The 20,536-nt window shown below is 43.4% G+C and overlaps 1 protein-coding gene across 4 annotated transcripts in view; it reads right to left on the reverse strand.

Moving 5' to 3' along the window:
- Positions 1-12,035, reverse strand: part of RAF1 (Raf-1 proto-oncogene, serine/threonine kinase) — a 72,299-nt gene extending 60,264 nt beyond the window's left edge. For 2 of the 4 annotated variants that reach the window (XM_058565414.1, XM_058565396.1), the window contains exon 1: positions 11,703-12,035. The gene's annotated coding sequence lies outside the window, so the exon portion shown is untranslated. Of the gene's footprint in view, positions 1-10,869; positions 10,975-11,702 lie in introns of all 4 variants that reach the window. The other 2 variants (XM_058565398.1, XM_058565404.1) reach the window with 2 other exon arrangements.
- Positions 12,036-20,536: the final 8,501 nt, after the last annotated feature.

Consider the following 20,536-nt stretch of genomic DNA (forward strand, 5'->3'; position numbering starts at 1 on the left):
ATAAAAAAATAAATAAAACACCTAAATGATACATAAATTAGTGGTCTTTTTTCCCACCCCTTCTTTGCTTTACCCTTCCCTTTCTTCCCCTGTCTAACCCCACCAACTAAGTTATGTTAACAACCTAACATTATTCTTTGATGTTTTTCCTCCATGCTTATAATCCCATAAAGATGTCATATACACATACATATAGAGGGTTTTTGCACTAATGTCTATTTCCCAATCTACTAATTTTTAAAAAGACAGACTAATTACAGAATACATGTTCACAGGAGGGGCATTGAAAAATATGGAAAAATATAAAAAATAAAAACCTATAGATGGTCCTTGCCAACATTTGTGGACATATGTATGTATCCACTCTTTTCCATGCATAAATACATACTTGTAAATATTTTTCTTCATAAACATGGGATCTTCTTGTACATATTTTAGTACCTCACTTTTTTCCCTTAATATATCTTATCACTTAGGATTACCTGAAATCATCTTTCACTGTTGACTGAATATATTTCAAATTAAAAGGGTATGAGGGGGCGAGCCTGGTGGCATAGTGGTTGAGTTCGCGCATCCGCTTCGGCGGCCTGGGGTTCGCAGGGTTGGATCCCGGTCGTGGACATACACGCTGCTTATCAAGCCATGCTATGGCAGGCATCCACATATAAAGTAGAGGAAGATGGGCACAGATGCTAGCTCAGGGCCAATCTTCCTCAGCAAAAAGAGGAGGATAGGCAACTGATGTTAGCTCAGGGCTAATCTTCCTCACCAAAAAAAAAAGGGTACGAGTACAAAGTATAAAGAAGGTAACTACAACAACTACATGTACCAGCTTATCAAAAAACTTTACTCTTTTCAAAAAAGATGAGTCACTAATTGTGTAATTAATTTATCTCTTTGAAGAACATTATACACAAACACATTTATAAGGAAGAAAAAAGTCCATCAGATGCAAATATAGTCAACTTCTAAGCTTCTGGTTTGCCCTTTGTATCTAATTAGCAGTAAGAAAAAAGCCTAGGGAAATTTCACATCCATTAGAACAGTTATTATCAAAAAACAGAAAATAACAAGTGTTGACAAGGATGCAGAAAAACTGGAACCCTCATGCATTGCTGGTGGGAATGTAAAATGGTGCAGTTGCTTTGGAAATTCTTGTAAACCAATGTTCACAGCAGCATTATTCACAACAGCCAAAAGGTAGAAACAATCCAAGAGTCTATCAATAGAAGAACAGATAAACAAAATATTATATATATACACACACACACATATACAATGAAACATTATTCAGCCATAAAAAAAGAATGAAATTCTGATACATGGTACAATATGGATGAACCATGAAAACACACTAAGTAAAATAAGCCAGACACAAAATTACAAATATTATATGATTCCCCTTATATGAGATACGTGGATTAGGCAAATTCACAGAAAGAGAGTAGAATAGAGTTCACCAGAGGCTAGGGGTAGGAAGGAATGGGGAGTTATTGTTTAATGGGTACAGGGTTTTGTTTGAGATGATGAAAAAGTTATGGAAACAGACTAGTGGTGATGTTGCACAACGTCGTGAATGTACTTAATGCCACTGCATAGTATACTTACATATGGTTAAAATGGTCAATTTTATGTTATATTTACTTTACCCTCCCCTCAAAAAAAGCCTAGGGGCCCATGTTGCATTGTTACACAGCTAGATAAATTCTAGTCATGAAGGTCACGAACTCTACTCTCACAATTCACAATTCTCTAATTCCAGTCCAGACTAAGGTCAAGGAAGGTAGAAGAGCATCATTTATCCCCTCATGCTCTCTGGTTAAAACTTTCTTCCATGTATATAAAGCCTATGACTGCAGAAGGAAATAGCCAGCATGGCAAGAGCAGCTTGAGCCAACGAGTCAGTGAGCTGCAAAAGCAGGCAAATATCCTCAAGGAGCTGGCAGTGAGAACCCAGAGCACTCTCCAGATAATGCCCAACAGAGAGGGAAGCTAAGCAAGGCAACTCCTTCAACAGATGTCCTAAGTTACAAAGTTCTGAGTATGAGTTTAGTAAGTATATCCTCTTAATTGTGAGCATTTGTGTGTGTGTGATGGGCAGTAGGAACTAAATCCACAGGTGATTAATTTCTGAATCTCCACTCATTCAACTAATGTTTGTTATTTAATGTAGACAAAGTTTTAAGAACTGGAGATTTATAAACAAGAGTAAAACATGCCCCACCTTCAAGGAGTTTAAGTCTATCGAGAGATGTAAGACGTAAGAAAAATAAATGCAAAGGGTTTTAAGGCGGGGCTCAAGGCAGAAAACATAATAATGAGAAGACAAAAAAATCAGAAAATGATATTTAGAAGATGGTGTTCAAAATGGCTCTTAAAAGAGGAACAGAGCAAAGTGAGGAAATCATGTCAACATCTCCTCATTAGGTAAGGTCATTAAAGGCAGGAACTGGGGCCAGCCCCGTGGTATAGCGGTTAAGTGCACGCGCTCTGCTGCTGGCGGCCCAGGGTTCAGATCCCGGGCTCACCCCGATGCACCGCCTGTCAGGCCATGCTGTGGCGGTATCCCATATAAAGTGGAGGAAGACAGGTACAGATGTTAGCCCAGGACCAGTCTTTCTCAGCAAAAAGAGGAGGATTGGCATGGATGTTAGCTTAGGGCTGATCTTCCTTACAAAAAAAAAAAAAAAAAAAGGCAGGAACTTGCCTTATTCACCCTGAGGTAGCCTGCACCTATTTAAGTGCTAAAAAAAAAAATGGCTTTTGAACTCCACAACAGATAGTATGAGGAATCCATGTTAGCAAGACATAGAAGGCAGAACTGCATGCTTAGTGTGGACAGGCAATGGAGATTCTTGGAAGATTTGTGCAAGGAAGTAAGGCCAGCACAATACACTTGAATATTCTTGTATCATCACAAAATAGGATACATAAAACCCCATAAAATATTTCCGTCCATGAAAGCTGGGTAGCTACGGTACAAAGGCGAAGATAGAATTACTCTGCACAGCATACTTTTCTGTATCCTTTGAATTTTGTGGCATGTGACTGTATTGTCTATTCAAAAAATTAATGAAATTTAATTTTTAAGAATCTACACATTAAAGTGAATCTGGGGGCCGGCCCGGTGGCGCAAGCGGTTAAGTGCGCGCGCTCTGCTGCGGCAGCCCGGGGTTCGCTGGTTCGGATCCCGGGCGCGCACCGACGCACTGCTTGGCAAGCCATGCTGTGGCGGCGTCCCATATAAAGTGGAGGAAGATGGGCACAGATGTTAGCCCAGGGCCGTCTTCCTCAGCCAAAAAAAAAAAAAAAAGAGGAGGACTGGCGGATGTTAGCGCAGGGCTGATCTCCTCACAAAAAAAAAAAAAAAAAAAGAAAGTGAATCTGGCAGTAATGTGAAGAATGCACTGACATAAGAAGAAATTTAAAAAGGAATTCAATTCAGAGGTTCTAACAACAGTCAAGGCAAAAATAATAAAAGCCTGCACCAATCTGGAGGAAGTAGAAAATAGCTGAAAGAAGCTCAAAAATATAGTTGTCAATGTAATCTGAGGGGCCGGCCCGGTGGCGCAAGCGGTTAAGTGCGCGCGCTCTGCTGCAGCAGCCGGGGGTTTGCCAGTTCAGATCCCCGGCGGGCACCGACGCACCGCTTGGCAAGCCATGCTGTGGCAGCGTCCCATATAAAGTAGAGGAAGATGGACATGGATGTTAGCCCAGGGCCAGTCTTCCTCAGCAAAAAAAGAGGAGGATTGGCAGATGTTAGCACAGGGTTGATCTCACAAAAAAAAAAAAAGTAATCTGACAGTGGCTGAACGTTTGCAGTAATGTAAGGGTGTTACATTACATACCATGAATAGAATTAATCTAACCTTATTAAACATTTTTCTATTACAAAAGCAACATATTCAGAGAATATGGAAAGTATAAAAAGGAATATTATCCTAATTTCTACTGTTTAACAACCACTGTTAAGAAAAAAAAAAATAACCTGAACAACAAAAAAACAAACAACCCGATCAAAAAATGGGCAGAGGAAATGAACAGACACTTCTCCAAAGAAGATCTACAGATGGCCAATAGGCACATGAAAAGACATTCAACATCACTAATCATCAGGGAAAGGCAAATCAAAACCACATTAAGATATCACCTCACGCCCGTCAGAATGGCTATAATCACCAAGACAAAAAACAACAGATGTTGGAGAGGCTGTGGAGAAACAGGAACCCTCATACACAGCTGGTGGGAATGCAAACTGGTGCAGCCTCTATGGAAAACGGTATGGAGAGTCCTCAAAGAATTAAAAATAGAGATGCCCTATGATCCAGCCATCCCACTACTGGGAATCTATCCAAGGAACCTGAAATCAACAATCCAAAGAGGCTTATGCACCCCTATGTTCATTGCAGCATTATTCACTATAACCAAGAAGTGGAAGCAACCCAAGTGTCCCTCGACTGATGACTGGATCAAGAAGATGTGGTATATATATACAATGGAATACTACTCAACCACAAAAAAGACAAAATTGTCCTATTTGCAACAAGATGGATGGACTTGGAGGGTATTACGTTAAGTGAAATAAGCCAGAAAGAAAAAGACAAACACCGTATGATCTCACTCATATGTGCAATATCAACCAACACATGGACAGAGAAAACTGTATTGTGGTTACCAGGGGCAAGGGGGTTGGGGGTTGGGGGTTGAGGGGTGGGGGGTGGGCACAAGGGGTGATGGGAGACATGTATATAGTGACTGACAAACAAAAATGTACAATCAAAGTTTCACGTTATAAACTATTAAGACATCAATAAAAAAAAATAACCACTGTTAACATCTACATGTGTTTTCCTACGTGTAGGTTTTGAGAGTTTTTTTTTTTTTTTTAGCAGCTTGCAATATAATTCACATACCACACAACTCACTCATTTAAAGTATACAATTCAAGGCCGGCCCTGTGGCTTAGCGGTTAAGTGCGCGTGCTCCGCTGCTGGCGGCCCGGGGTTCCGATCCCTGGCGTGCACTGACGCACCGCTTCTCCGGCCATGCTGAGGCCGCGTCCCACATACAGCAACTAGAAGGATGTGCAGCTATGACATACAACTATCTACTGGGGCTTTGGGGGGAAAAAATAAATACATAAAATCTTTAAAAAAAAAATAAAATAAAATAAAGTATACAATTCAATGGCTTTTATCATATTCACAGAGTTGTGCATCCATCTCCACAATCAATTTCAGATCATTTTCATCACCCCAAAAAGAAACCCCTATCACAGCCACTGCCCGTTCCCTACTCCCTCCAGCTCCTGGCAACCACTAATCTACTTTCTGTCTCTGTCTTGGTGGATCTGCCTATTCTGGACATTTCATATAAATGGAACCACACAGTAAAAAAGTGGTCTTTCCTGACAGGCTTCTTTCATTTAACAATGTTTGCAAGGTTTATACATGTTGGAGAATGTATCAGTAACAATTTCTTTTTATTATGGAATAATATTCCACTGTATTAAGTATTTTTTAATACAACTGTAATCATTCCAGATACATAATTTTGTGTTCAGCATTTTCCATGTCATAAAAGGTTTCATATATGCCATATTTAATGAAAAGCATAGTGCCTCATCAAGTGGCTGTACCACAGTTTACTTAATCATTTTATTATTGTTGGACATTTGAATTCTTTCCAGTTTTTTCTATTGTAAACAAACTTTCTTAAATGCAAATGGGAGATCCTTTCTGAATGATCTATCTGGATCCAGGGAAATGCCTCTCCCAGAAACTCTGAGCTTCCTAATAAGATTTGCCACAGAGAACAAGAGTCATGTTCTTCCAGGTAAAACTCAGAATTTCATCTATCCCAAATTTAGGTAAAGGACAGATGCTAAAAGCTATCTGAGATTGAAAACGATGCCTCCAAAATACCCAGATTAAGAATGAAAACTCATGATTTTAAAGATATATTAATATAGTTAAACATTAACTAGCCTGACTCTTCCATCAGAAATATACATGGATGGAGAAAGCTGAATACTTTGTCCAAACGTGATGCCTAGTATTAAGTGGCTTCAAAGAAATCAGACCACTTTTGCTTTCCATAGCAGGTTGGAAGAAAATAAATAGAACATCTTGACTGAAACAGTAAAGATATATTTACTCTTGCTACTGGATGACAGTAAATGAAATCCAACAGGTAGAAAGAGGAGGAAAATGACACCAGTATAGTCCACAAGGATTCTCAGATGCAATTAGACATTCTGGGTTCCCCTAAAACATTGACTGTCATTGCCTGCTGCCCATTCATTAACCAAAAATGTAAACAATCTCTAAATCACAAAGGTTTTAAAATTCTAAACTAGTTTTAGGATTGTTAATCCCCACCCAGTAAATTCCCTTAGAATCTGATCTAAAAATAAAACTACGTGTCAAGTGTTCCTCAAGAAAAACTATGTACACTGACTGGAATGTGAAGCAATTAACACACCTTGTGAGTGATTTGCCAAAGAGACTTGGCCACCCTGGGCCAAAACCAATAACAAAGAAACAACACCAACTTGACATTTTCCTTGGTTAAACCGAGATTTAGGAGTAATTTTAGAATAAAGGCTAACAGATCTGAAGTTAACTACTAAAATCATTGAGAGCTACACAAGTATTCTGGGAGAAATGGAGGAACAGAATGACTAAACCACTATAAAATTAAATAAGAAAACTTTAATATGGAATAAGGAATTTTTACTCACAATCTTAAAGGCAAGAATAAAATATCCAGCCATTACTATCATAAGGATTACAGGCAAAGTAGTTTAGCCCTATACCAGAAATACTAACTGAATTGTAACACAAATATCTAGCATTACATTTTGAACCTAGTCAGTTTAGCAAATAGTAATTCTTTTTTTTTTTTAAGTTTATTTTATTTATTTATTTTTTTGTGTGTGAGGAAGATCAGCCCTGAGCTAATATCCATTGCCAATCCTCCTCTTTTTGCTGAGGAAGATCAGCCCTGAGCTAACATCCAACCCCGTCTTCCTCTACTTTATATGGAATGCCGCCACAGCATGGCTCGACAAGCCGTGCGTCGGTGCGCACCCAGGATCCGAACCTGCGAACCCCGGGCTGCCGAAACAGAGTTTGCGCACTTAACCGCTTGCGCCACCGGGCCAGCCCATATATATTTATATTTATAATGTTTTGTGTGTGTGTGTGTGTTTGTGTGTGTGCGTGAGGACGATCAGCCCTGAGCTAACATCCAATGCCAATGCTCCTCTTTTTTTGCTGAGGAAGCTTGGCCCTGAGCTAACATCCATGCCCATCTTCCTCTACTTTATATGGGACACCGCCACAGCATGGCTTGACAAGCGGTGCGTCGATGCGTGCCCGGGATCCCAACCCTCGAACCCTGGGCCACCAAAGCCGAGTGTGTGCACTTAACCGCTTGCGCCACCAGGCCGGCCCCACAAACGGGAATTCTTATCTATCCACACACAAACATAAACACACACACACACTAAGATAACCTAAATCCTAAACAAACCTCATCCTAGTGTTCCTGGATTTTCCAATTAATTTAGTCAAGGCGAGCAATTTTCCAACTACAGTCACTTGTTTGGAAGAAATGACTTCCACAATCTGCACAATTTAAAAAACAACAAATTTTTTCAAATCAAAGCTCGATTTTCTCGTTTCATAAAGCCCCATTGCCACATTAGTCTACTGCCTTTCAAAGGCAATATTTAAAATTCTCTTGTATAAGTCAACACTAAGGCATGCTGTTGGACTAACAAGCTCCTCCCAAGACTAGGAGTATTATGTATGGTCTATTATGTTCCTAAAATGCAAAAAAGCACTCCCTCATGTAACATTTTTCTATTTTTAGGAAGTAGGTTACTAACAAAGTTTTATCTGAAACTACAATGTAATAGAATCATATATCTACTAGTAACAGACTACTTGATATAGTAATTCAAAGTTATTAATTATATTTTCCATTTAGTAAGTAATCTAGCGCTTCTGGAAAAGTCAAATTTAACTTCCAAGAAGCTGTTTAATCTTCAGAGCAAACCCCTTACTTTGAATTTCACAAATGGCATATTTTAAACTAAAAGCAACTAGTTTCAGAGTAGTTGTGATACAATACTTAATGTTTAACCATTCTCCATTTCATCTTTTAGATACTTTTCATTATGAATAACCAGCTTAATCTGCTTCTCACTGTTTTCTTCTGCTAAACCAAAACCCATAAAATATGTTCTAATATATTTCACTCAAGTCTTCTACTTTGAAGGCATACATGTTTTTTCAACTATTGACACGAGTTTCACAAGACTAAGCAATTCCACTTCAACTTATAATCACAAGCACCACATACCTAAAAAATAAGTTTTTACAACAGAAACAGTAACAGGTTTATTTTCCCAGGTTATCTAGTGTTCAATTGGGTCAAATGTTTCTGTTGCATTTTAAACAGCTTAGCCCTTGAAGTGATAAGGTGAAAACAAGCCAGAAGAACCTTAAGGTTCTTCAGTAGTATCTAATCACCACAACCCAAGAAAGATTTAGGAACTGCTAGTTGAAGTCTGTTAATATCATAATAATCACTTTAGCATAAGGATTAATCACAATACAGCTATTTTGGGAAAATTATGTTCACAGAGTTAAAAGACTTCATGACAGAATTGGAATCCATGAAACCAATCCAAACAAACAGTTTACTACATAAAATACATTTACTTAACTAAAAATATCTACTTGCATTCTACACTTTTTCAGATGTTTTAGATAATCTGCCAATTTCTATATGAATGAAGAGCATAGTCTCATTGTCAACAGCCATTTAAAACGTAGTATTAGTAGAATGTACTACATTTATAAAGTCAACATTTTGTGAGCAACTTTAGAAGAATTTTTTTGCAAGAATCCCTAGGAATATGAGTTCAGTTCATTCACCACTGTGTAAGCACAAAACATTTGACATAAAACACTTATCAAAAATGTTCTTAACTGAAAAAATAAGCAAGTGGGACTTTATCAGATTAAAGAGCTTCTACAAGACAAATAAAACCAGAATCAAGATGAATAGACAACCCACCAGCTGGGAGAAAATATTTGCAAAACATATATCTGACAAGGGGTTAATCTCCATAATAGATAAAGAACTCACACAACTGAACAACAAAAAAACAAACAATCCAATCAAAAAATGGGCAGAGGGGGCCGGCCCCATGGCTTAGCGGTTAAGTGCTCACGCTCCGCTACTGGCGGCCAGGGTTCGCATCCCAGGCGCGCACCGACGCATCGCTTGTCCGGCCATGCTGAGGCCGTGTCCCACATACAGCAACTAAAAGGATGTGCTACTATGACATACAACTGTCTACTGGGGCTTTGGGGAGAAAAATGGAAAAAAAAAAAAAAGGGAGGAGGATTGGCAATAGATGTTAGCTCAGGGCTGGTCTTCCTCAGCAAAAAGAGGAGGATTAGCATGGATGTTAGCTCAGGGCTGATCTTCCTCACAAAAATAAATAAATAAATGGGCAGAGGAAATGAACAGACACTTCTCCAAAGAAGATATACAGATGGCCAATAGGCACATGAAAAGATGGTCAACATCACTAATCATCAGGGAAATGCAAATCAAAACCACACTAAGATATCACCTCACGCCCGTCAGAATGGCTATAATCACCAAGACAAAAAACAACAGATGTTGGAGAGGCTGTGGAGAAACAGGAACCCTCATACACAGCTGGTGGGAATGCAAACTGGTGCAGCCTCTATGGAAAACGGTATGGAGATTTCTCAAAAAATTAAAAATAGAAATACCCTATGATCCAGCTATCCCACTACTGGGAATCTATCCAACGAACCCGAAATCAACAATCCAAAGAGGCTTATGCACCCCTATGTTCCTTGCAGCATTATTCACTATAGCCAAGAAGTGGAAGCAACCCAAGTGTCCCTCAACTGATGAATGGATAAAGAAGATGTGGTATATATATACAATGGAATACTACTCAGCCATAAAAAAAGACAAAATCGTCCCATTTGCAACAACATGGATGGACCTGGAGGGTATTACATTAAGTGAAAAAGGCCAGAAAGAGAAAGACAAACACTGTATGATCTCACTCATATGTGGAATTTAAACCAACACACGGACAGAAAAACTGTATTGTGGTTACCAGGGGCAATGGGGGTAGGAGGTGGGCACAAGGGGTGAAGGGCGACATATATACGGTGATGGACAAACAAAAATGTACAGCCCAAAATTTCACAATGTTAAAAACTATTAAAACATCAATAAAAAAAATGTTCTTAACTGGGTTTAACAAAGTAAATCTTTTCAATTACTATCAGCTTCAACATCATCAAGAGAAGGGGGAAATTAATTATCAGCATGAAAAAAGAATTAGCAACATTCATTTAAAATAATCCAAATTAAATCAACTAGTTCACTATCGTCGACAAAGATTCTTCACGATCTAGTCAACTTTTCCTTTAGACCCTCATCTCTCACCACTTCCTCCCTGCACCCCGGATTATTTGCTGCTCCTCAAACTCATCCCAACTCCTGCACATCTCTATGCCTTTGTACCAGCTGTTCCCTCAGCTTAGAATGCTCTCCCCTCCTCCTCACCTGGAGAGTAATTACTCATCACTCCAAAACTCAGCACAAAAGTCCCCTCCAGTGGACAAGCTTCCTCAACTCCCCCAGGCAAAGCCAGTTCCAAGTTCCCACAACCTTATCCTTATCACAGAGCATTGTTTTCACGCCTCGGAAGAGAATGGAGAGCAGACTCCCTCCACTCAGCCCACAGAGGACAAGGCAGGCAGAAATACTCAATGAACGTGCGCTGAATTCATTCCCTACCTAGATTAAGTAATCCTCGAGAACCCAGTCACATCCCAAGGAAACACGGGAGATCCTATCATTCTTCCCACCAAAGAATGAATACCAGAGGGCACACGCAGAGCCCTGGAAAGAGAACAATGAATGAACACAACAGCTTCGCCTCTCACGATGTCCAAACTCTTCTCGGGGCATCGACCGGCTCTGCAGAGCGTCTGCAGCTGCAGAACTGAAGCGTCCTGGTGGCTCTCACTTCACACAAAAGACAGCCCTGGATCGTCATTCCAAAGCATCCCGGGGCCACTCGTCAGTAAAAGCATCCCAAACCTTTCATTAGTAACCCACAGAGGCCTGAAACCCCAGGCGAGGCCCCTATGCCTTTGTGGTGGGGCACTGTACCCATTTCCTCTTCTCGTGCCCGACTCCTCTCGTCTTTCCTAAAAGGGTGTCACTTGAGTGACGGACACCGAGAGAAGATGCAAGCCCGGGTTCCCCACTCCGCGGCCAGAAAGAAAAGGAATTAGCCCATCTGAGTGACAACACAGAAACGGGGCAGCTCCAGGGGGATTTTCGCATTGTCAAATATGAGGAACGTGCACCGGGTACAGGGGTGGCGCTGGCACGTTTCCCCGAAGCACAAGGAAATCTGAGTGGGGATGTGGGAACTCCGCTCGCCGGCCATGACACCGGGCCCCGAGCCCCCGTCCGCCCAGCGCCACCTGGGGTGACAGCGGCCTGGCCCGGGCCCGGCGCCCGGCAGCCGCGGGGCTGCTCCGTCAGCGCCGCCCGGGAACCAACCCCTCAGCCCCGCCGCCCGGCTCCCCCGGCATCCAGAGCCCGGCCCTGGCGCCTACCTGAGGGAGCCGGGCCGCCTCCGTGTCCCGTCGTCCGGCTGCGGCGTCTGGTCCGCTCCTCCTCCCCGCGGCGGGTGAGGGAGCGGGAGGCGGTCACATTCGGCGCGTCCCCAGCCCAGGGGACGGGGCCCCAGGCAGCCCTCGCATCGTTGCACTCGGGCTCCGCACCTCAGGGCACACGCCCCAAGCCCAGCCAGCTGGCCCTCTTCGGGGCCCAAGAAGAGCGGCAGGGGAGCCTCCCCGTCTCACTCTCGCTCTCCTCTTACTCCCGCCATCTAAGATGGCGGCCCAGCGCCCGCGAAGAAGAGACTCTCCAGCGGCCCAGGCAAACGAGCCCTCCACTCGGTGCTCCTCCTCCCGACCTGCGGCGCCACTGGCTCTTTGCTTCTGCGCGAGCCCGCCTGGCAACCGACTTCAAACTTGGCTCGGGCATCCATCGCTCTGGCCTGAACTCAAGCCCCGCCTCGCGTGGAAAGGCGTGGCCTCGCGAGGTTGCCGGCCGCCATTTTGGAGTTGTGGAGGCTGCAGGGCGGGTGCTGACTGGCTCCCGGACAGGCGGTGGGGAATCGAGAGAAGGTTGGCTTTTAGCCACCCGGAAGGGGCTTGAGGCCTCAAGGGGGAACGAAGGCCAGCCTGCCCGCATCAAGGCCTAGGGATAACCAGACATACGCGAGGAGGCACAGCATAGAGAACAGTGTCCAGCTTTGGCGCGTCCTCTCCGGAGTCGGACACGCTCCGCTACTTACCGGTTATGTAGGAAAGTGTCTAAACTTTACTGAGCCTCAGTTTCCTCATCTGTAAATTGGGGGTTCCTTTTCCCCCATCAGATTGGCAAAAAGTTAAAAAGACTGGTAATATCAAGTCTGGTGCTAGGTATATGAAAACCTGTTGTGTACGGTCATTCAGCGCTGGCAGGAATGGATATCGGGAGGGCAATTTGGCGTTATCTGTTGACATTTTTAATGTATATACCCTTCCGTCCAGCAATTCCACTTGTAGGCACTAATTCTAGGTAAATGTGTACACATACCCACAATAAGACGTGCTGAGGTGTTTATTGCCATATTATTTGCATTAGAGATACACTGCGAAAAATGCGGATTAAGTAGGAAACTGGGTAAATAAACGGTGCTACCTCCACAATAGAGGATATCATCTGTTAAAAAGAATGAGCTAGATCTTTGTACTGATGTTTAAACATCCAAGACATTAAATTTTTTTAAAAAGTAGAACATGTTGGGGCCGGCCCGGTGGCGCAAGCGGTTAAGTGTACGGGCTCTGCTGCGACGGCCCGGGGTTCGCCGGTTCGGATCCCGGGCGCACACTGACGTACCGCTTGTCAGGCCATGCTGTGGCGGCGTCCCATATAAAGTGGAGGAAGATGGGCACGGATGTTAGCCCAGGGCCAGTCTTCCTCAGCAAAAAAAGAGGAGGATTGGCAGATGTTAGCACAGGGCTGATCTCCTCACAAAAAAAAACAAAAAACAAAAAAGTAGAACATGTACAGTATGATTTTATTTACTTGAACACAGGCATGCAAGATTACCCAATACCGTGGGCACCATTCTTTCGTTTAAATTTTCGAGAGCCTATTATGTACCACACATTGTTCTGTGTATTGGGAAATCAATAATCATCAAAAGCCCTGCCTTCTAGTGATGAGAGACCGAAAGACAGCATAAATAATAAATTCAGGTAGTAATATGAGCAGTATAAAGAAAAATGAAGATGAAGCAAGATAAGATGACAGGGGCATGTAGACCAACATGAAGATAAATTCAGGGGAAAGACTGGAAGACATTGAATATGGAGGGACCATGAGGGGATTTTCTTTTTAATAGGAATAATAACAATAACACCTACCTCACAGGATTAAATGAGAGAAAACATGGAAAGCACTTAGCACAGAGCCTGGGAATTGAGACTTGAGTACCTGGAGCCTGACTGCGTAGGTTCAAATTCGGACTCGGTCACTTCCTCCTCTGCCACTTAGACAAGTCATTTAACACTCAGTTCCTCATCTGTAATGAAAACCGGATAGTTACCCACCTCTTAGAGTTGTAAGGATTTGGTGAGTTTAAGATGTAAAGCACTTGGAACAGTGCCTCTCATATTAAACATTATAGAAGTGTTAGCTGTAATTATTATAGCTGTCTCTTATCATATCATTACTACTTAGGGCAGAGCAGCAAAGCCACACTTGCTGACCCCCAGGCCACTCCTTCCTTCAGTCGCCCCCAGCTGGTATTTGCCCAGCACTTCACAGCTTAGAAAGCTTAAGGAGGGGCTGCCCTGTGGCTTAGCGGTTAAGTGCATGCGCTCTGCTACTGGCGGCCCGGGTTCAGATCCCGGGTGCGCACCGACGCACTGCTTGTCCCGCTGAGGCGGAGTCCCCCATACAGCAACTAGAAGGATGTGCAACTATGACATACAACTATCTACTGGGGCTTTGGGGAGAAAAAGGGAAAAAAGAAGGAGGATTGGCAGTGGATGTTAGCTCAGGCTGATCTTCCTCAGCAAAAAAAGAGGAAGATTGGCATAGATGTTAGCTCAGGGCTGATCTTCCTCACAAAAAAAAAAAAATGTTGCATAAAAAAAAAGAAAGCTTAAGGAGTCTGTGCCTTATTCAAACCTCAGCTCACCAGTACGAGTGACTAATTCATTTTTTCAAAATAATTTATTGAGGCAAAATTCACATAACATGAAATTGAGGCAAAATTCACATAACATGAAATTAACCATTTTAAAGTGATCAATTCAGTAGCATTTAGCATGTTCACAATGTTGTGGAACCACCACCTCTGGTTCCAAAACATTTCCATCACTCCAAAGTAAAATCCGTTACCCATTAAGCAGTTTCTCTGCATCCAATCCCCACCCAGCCCCTGGCAACCACCAATATGTGTTCTATCACTATGGATTTATCTCTTCTGGATATTTCGTATAAATGGAATCACGCGATATGTGACCTTTTGTGTCTGGCTTCTTTCACTTAACAAATGTTTTCAAGGTTCATCCATGTGATTGCATGTATTAGTACTTCATTCCTTGTTATGGCTGAATATATAAGTATATACCACAATTTGTTTATTCACTTGTGGATGGACATTTGGGCTGCTTCCATCTTTTGGCTATTATCCGTAGTGCTGCTATGAGCATGCAGGTACATGTACTAGTTTGAGTACCTATTTTCAGTTATTTCAGGCATATACCCAGGAGTGGAATTGCAGGAATCATCTTGTACTCCACTGGGTTGCATGTCCTGTACTTTGGAGACCTCTGGTTTGGTGGTAGGCTCTCCTACTCGTAAGAGCTAGAGTTATTAGGGAAGGTCTCAGAAGAGGAACAGGGAAAAGAAATGATCAGAAATGGCTTGAAGGGACAATGGACATGCCATGATCTCAGATCAAACAGAGGAGGGGAAGAATGGGAGGTGTCATTGGTAGAGGGAGGGGATGGGGGAGGCTAACGTGGAAACTTTCCTGGGTGTTAGAATGTGCTACTTCTTAATTTGGGAAGTGGTTACATGGGTATGTGTATGGCTATATATATACGCACACACATATATATGTAAAAATTGGTGTGTGTACTTTTCTGCACATTTGTTATATCTCAAAAAATTATTTTGAAACATGGACCATAGGTCTTTAAGCCAGGCCAAAAAAGGTACGTGTTTCAGATGAAGGAAAGAAGAACTGCACAAAAAATACCTGTCATTTATGAAGGCTCTTCATGTAATCAGGCATTTTACACAATCTCCAATACACAATCATCACGACTTGAAAGTCCTGATCTTCAAATGGGGAACCTTTAAGAGAGGGTAATTAATCTAAGGACAAAGCTGGGAAGTGGTGGAGCAGGGATCTGGACCTGTTTGTTTGTTCATTCCTTATTCAGTTGATGAAGATTTCTGTTGTGCTGAATATGTGCCAGGCCCTGTGTTAGCCCTGGGCCCGTAGCCGTGACCAAGCCCAAGTGTCTGCCCTCAAGGACTTTAAGGTCTAGCAGGGGAGACAAACAGCAAACAAGTAAACCAATACATCAACATGAAAATTAGGATTGTGGTAAATCAGTGCAGAAAAGGACTAGAGAATGATAGACTGGGAAGGGAAGGGGTGCGCCTTTAGACTCAGTAGCCAAGGCCTCTCTGAGGAGGTGATAGTTAAGCTGGGCACTGAAGGATGAGAAAGAGCCAGGAGAAGAGCATTCTAGGCAGTTGGAACAGACATTTTCTCCTTGATAGACCCAACCCCTCCTCTCTCTGCACAGAGGAGTAGGCATGGGCTCTGAAGTCAGACAAATAGGAGATCAAACCCCCGCCCTGCCCTCACCGCTGTGATTCTTGGCCTCTCCCTCAGGTGATGTAGGAGCAGGAATATTTGCCTTCAGGGGTTGTTGGGAGGAAATGAAACGGGAAAGTACAGGCCCTGGCATGCAATAGGTGCTCAGGGAGCTGCTCCTCACCCTCTCCCTCTCCAGCACCTCTCCCAGACTTACTGCTTTCTGCCCTAAAAGGGCAAGTCAGCCAGGTCTTGAAGAAGAAAATCACCAGCACATTCAAATGTCCCTTTCCCTCTTCCAGTTACCCCCCTAATTTTTTGTTCTCTTTTGGGGCCAAATTTATCCCAAAATGGTCTAGACCCAGGCTCGATTTTCTCACCCATCCCTCCACTAAGCCCCAGCAGTCTGCCTTCTGCAGCCACCGCCAGAATGCTTCTCCTTCTCACCAAAACGTCCCTCCAGGAGGGCTTCCCAAGCTTGGCCTCAGTGTCCTTTATGACATTTGGTCAAGGGCATCCCCGTCCAGTGGAAGTCCTGCCTCTGCGGTTCTCTCCTGTTTCACTGGCCTGACTCCTCCTGTCCCAGGAACCACGCCTGTTCTCCTCTCAGGCCTACCTGGCAAAGCAGCTCATGCTATTCTCTCTGCTGGAAATGCTCTTCCCTACTTTCAGTCCCAGCTCAAGGGCCACACCTGCATGGAGCCTCCTCTGGCAGCTGCGACCTGCAGTGTTCTGCCCTTTCTCTGAATTTTCGTGCATCCCCCGCTTCGGCACACACCTCATTGCGCTGCCTTTTATCGGCCTCATTGCTTCAACTGGCAGAAAAGTTACGAGGTTTGGAATCAGACATTGAATTTCCATCTCCTTATCCTATTAGCTGTGTGACTCTGGGCCAGGCAAACAAGCTAATCCACCTGTCTGAGAGGTTTTCTTATCTGTGCAATGGGGATAATAACGCCCACCTCACAGGGCTTCGGTGAGGCTGAGATCCTTATTAAAGCCTCTCATCTTGTGTTGGTGAGAGGCAGGGTGGGCTTCATGGCTGTGAGATCAGGGCAGTCACACAAGACCCCTGCACTCAGAAGGCCCAGCACTTGGAGTTTAATCCTCTGTGGTTTCTGTCTTGAAATTCTTGATAATTTTATCTTTGAATTTGTGTTTTGGAAAGTGAAGTCTAAGGGGACAATGGAGCGTGCACCCAGCGGCTTGGAACCTCTGCTTGCGTGGTCCTGCCTCCGGGAGTTCTTGGCTGCCTGCTCCCCTTCCTTTCTGGGACTTCCCTCCACCCCAACCTGCACCAGGTCCTGCCCAGCCTCCCCGCTCCAGGCCCAGCCAGCAACCTTCGCTGTCCTTGGCCCTGGGAGGGACCCCAGCAGCTGGCAGGCACACAGGCATCCTTACTGGGGTCTGCGCTTGCCTCATGGGTATCCCTGCGCCTTAGGGAGCCCAATGTTAAACAGCAAGTACAAAACACCATGACAGGTCGAAGAGAAAGGAAAAGTTCTACATTTTAGTACCTTTAATGGCACTTTTTCCTGCTTTATGAACAAGGGGCTCCACATTTTCACTTTGCACTGAGCCCTAGAAATTACGTAGATGACCCTGGAGAGAGGCCAGAAGGGTTATATGGCCCAGGAAGGATCTTAAAATTTGCCAGTTCTTCCCAAACAAGGTTATAGAGGTACATTGATTAGAATAAAAAATTAGAATATAATTTTAACCTGGAGCCTTGTCACCAGAACCCACTGTCTGTGGTAGGCTAGTCTTCCAGCTGCCCATTGTTGCAGAACAAGCCGCCACAAACTTAGGGGTGTAAAACATCAACTATTTGATTATGCTCACAGATTGTATGGGTTAGGAATGCAGACCAGGCCTGGCAGGGATGGCTTGTCCCACAGTGTTTGAGGCCTCAGGAGGAAGGACTCCAATGGCTGGAGGTGACCTGAATGGGTACGGCTGGACCAGCAGAGGCTGGAGAATCCACCTCCAAGATGGTTACTTCACTCCTTTGTCTGGTACCTCCATGGGGATGGCTGGAAGGGGTGTGTGTGTGGTGGTAGGGGGTGGGTAGCTGGCACTGGCTGCCAGAGCACGTCCACCTGGTCTTTCCAGTAACAAGAGATTCCCACATATTGAGGTATATGGGGTAACTATTCAGGTTCAAAACTGACTCGACTTGAACTAGAAAGCCTGACTTATGGCCTATCGAACATACATTGTACATCTGCTTAGCCATTAAAGAATGCACTCTTTTAAGATAAGAATACATACTTTCCCTCTTACGCCCTATTGGTAATGCCCTATTGGTAACGCCCAGATGAGTCCCTCTCCTGATATCACGGTCATGTTGACCCGCTAATTTGCAACTAGATACCTCATTGGAATTTTGACGAAAATGTATCCTGGGTGTGTTTAATGTATGTTCTTTGTTCGAAAAAGATATAAAGCTGTACTGAAAACCATGCTTCTCTGGAATGCTTTCTAAGGCCTTCCTGGGTTGTAATCCTCACTCTGGCTCATGCAAACTCACCTTATTCCTCTTATCTGTAGAATGGTTATTGGTTATTTTGCATCAACACCAGCATGGCGGCCTCAGGGTAGTCAGAATTCCTACCTGGTGGCTCAGAGCACCAGCAAACAATGCAGAAGCTGCACAATCTTTTATGACCTAGTCACCCAGCATCACGTACAGTGTACTCTACTGTTTGAAGCAGTCACAAGCTTGCCCGGCTTCAAGGGCAGGGAACACAGACTCCATCTCTTGAAGAGGGACTGGCAAGTCCCTTATTATTTACTCCAATCCCCAGCATATAGTTGGTGCTTAATATACACTTATTTCACTACTAGCTAAGACAGAAGAGAAACTGTGGCTCCAACTTGGAGGCAAATTCTAAAGAAACAAGACTTGTCGGATGACTAAAACTTGAACGTCAGGTTATTTCATTGTTGCTGCTATCCAGACTCTAAAATGGGTACAGTTTCCTTCATGGGCTTGGGCTGGCTGATTCCAAAGAGAGAATGAAAGCCAGATAATCAAGGCCAAAGGTGTGCTTGTGTTCTTTGTTTTGCGTAAGTCATATGGACAATCATTTCACTTCTTCAGGTCACTCTCCATTATCTTCAATTCAGTTTATTTCAATGAACATTTGCTGAGCATGGACTGCATGCTGGGAGCCATGCACTGAGCTAGCCACTGGTGGGGGCTCCTAGAACATGGAAATCCCTGGGGGGCTAAGCACACTTCCAGAGGGAGAGGACCACCAAGGGAAAAGGCTACCCAGTGCCTTTCAGCCTGCCCTCTGCAGCTCTGTGCCCTCAGACAGCCTGCTTCACCCACCAGCCTCTAAGGCTCTTGTGGATTCAGAGTTTGGTGCTGGAAAGGCCAACTGGCCACCTTCACCAGGCTAAGTTCAGTGTGGTGTGAGAACTGGGGTATTGTTATTAGCAATATTCGCATTCTTTACAAGTAGACACTGGCCTGTAAGTGTGAGGAGGTGAGAACTGGGAAGCTGTTTGTTTGGTAGTGGGGATGACATCTTCCGGCATTCAGCTTACATTGTACTCCCTCACCTACCTTTCTAGAAGGGAAGGACTTAGACGTGATACAAGAGGTCAAACTTAGCTAGATGCTTCTGACACCAGATTAATTGAAAGCAGGGCTGTGTGTGCAGCCATTTTCTCAGCCTCAGACATCATTTGCACATTTAAAATTCTAGAGATTGTTTTCTCTTAGTTCATTTTCTCATTATGGTTCTGGACAACTGTGGTTTTATCTTCCTCATCAGATTCCTTCTAGTAATGTTGGTGTCCTGTCCACATTTGCTCTCTCAGGAAAGTCAATGTTTTCTTTTAGAAACAATTTCAGAAGCCAAACCACTCCAAAGCAAGTTGGTTAACATAGAAAGGAAATTAATATTAACAACAATAGCTAACAGTGATTGAGAGCTAACTATTTATCAGACATAATGCCATAAGGCATATGGTAGTAAATCATATGATTGAGTTTCATAACAACTGTCTGAGATAGGTCCCATTATCATTCCATTTTACAGATGAGGGACTGAGGCAAAGGCACACAGCTAAGAGCAGGTAAGCTCTGGAGCAAATTCAAGCAGTCCAACTCCATCCCCCTCTATTTAGAAAAACTAACTATTGGGGCCGGCCCCATGGCCTAGTGGTTAAGTTCGGATGTTAACTCAGGGCAAATCTTCCTCAGCAAAAAAACAAAAGAAAAACCTATTTATTTTGATATAATTTCAAATGAAGAGAAAATTTGCAATAATACTATAAGGAACTCCCGTATATAGAACCTGCACTTTTAATCATTACTGGGTATTTGTTCAATGAATAAATTGGTACTCAAACATAGACAGTAGCTAATCTTGATTAAGAAAACACCAATATACCCAAAATGAAAATCCAAAACAAAGATTAATCTTGGCTGAAAGTCCCAAAGCTGAAGGAGGAAATGAAGTGTGTCTAGTATTTTATGCACAGTTCTTACTTGTTTCTGTATTTATTCTTCCTGAGGTTTGCTTGCTGTAATAGACTCAC

Source organism: Diceros bicornis, chromosome 2 (assembly GCF_020826845.1).
Source record: "Diceros bicornis minor isolate mBicDic1 chromosome 2, mDicBic1.mat.cur, whole genome shotgun sequence".
NCBI lineage: Eukaryota > Metazoa > Chordata > Mammalia > Perissodactyla > Rhinocerotidae > Diceros > Diceros bicornis.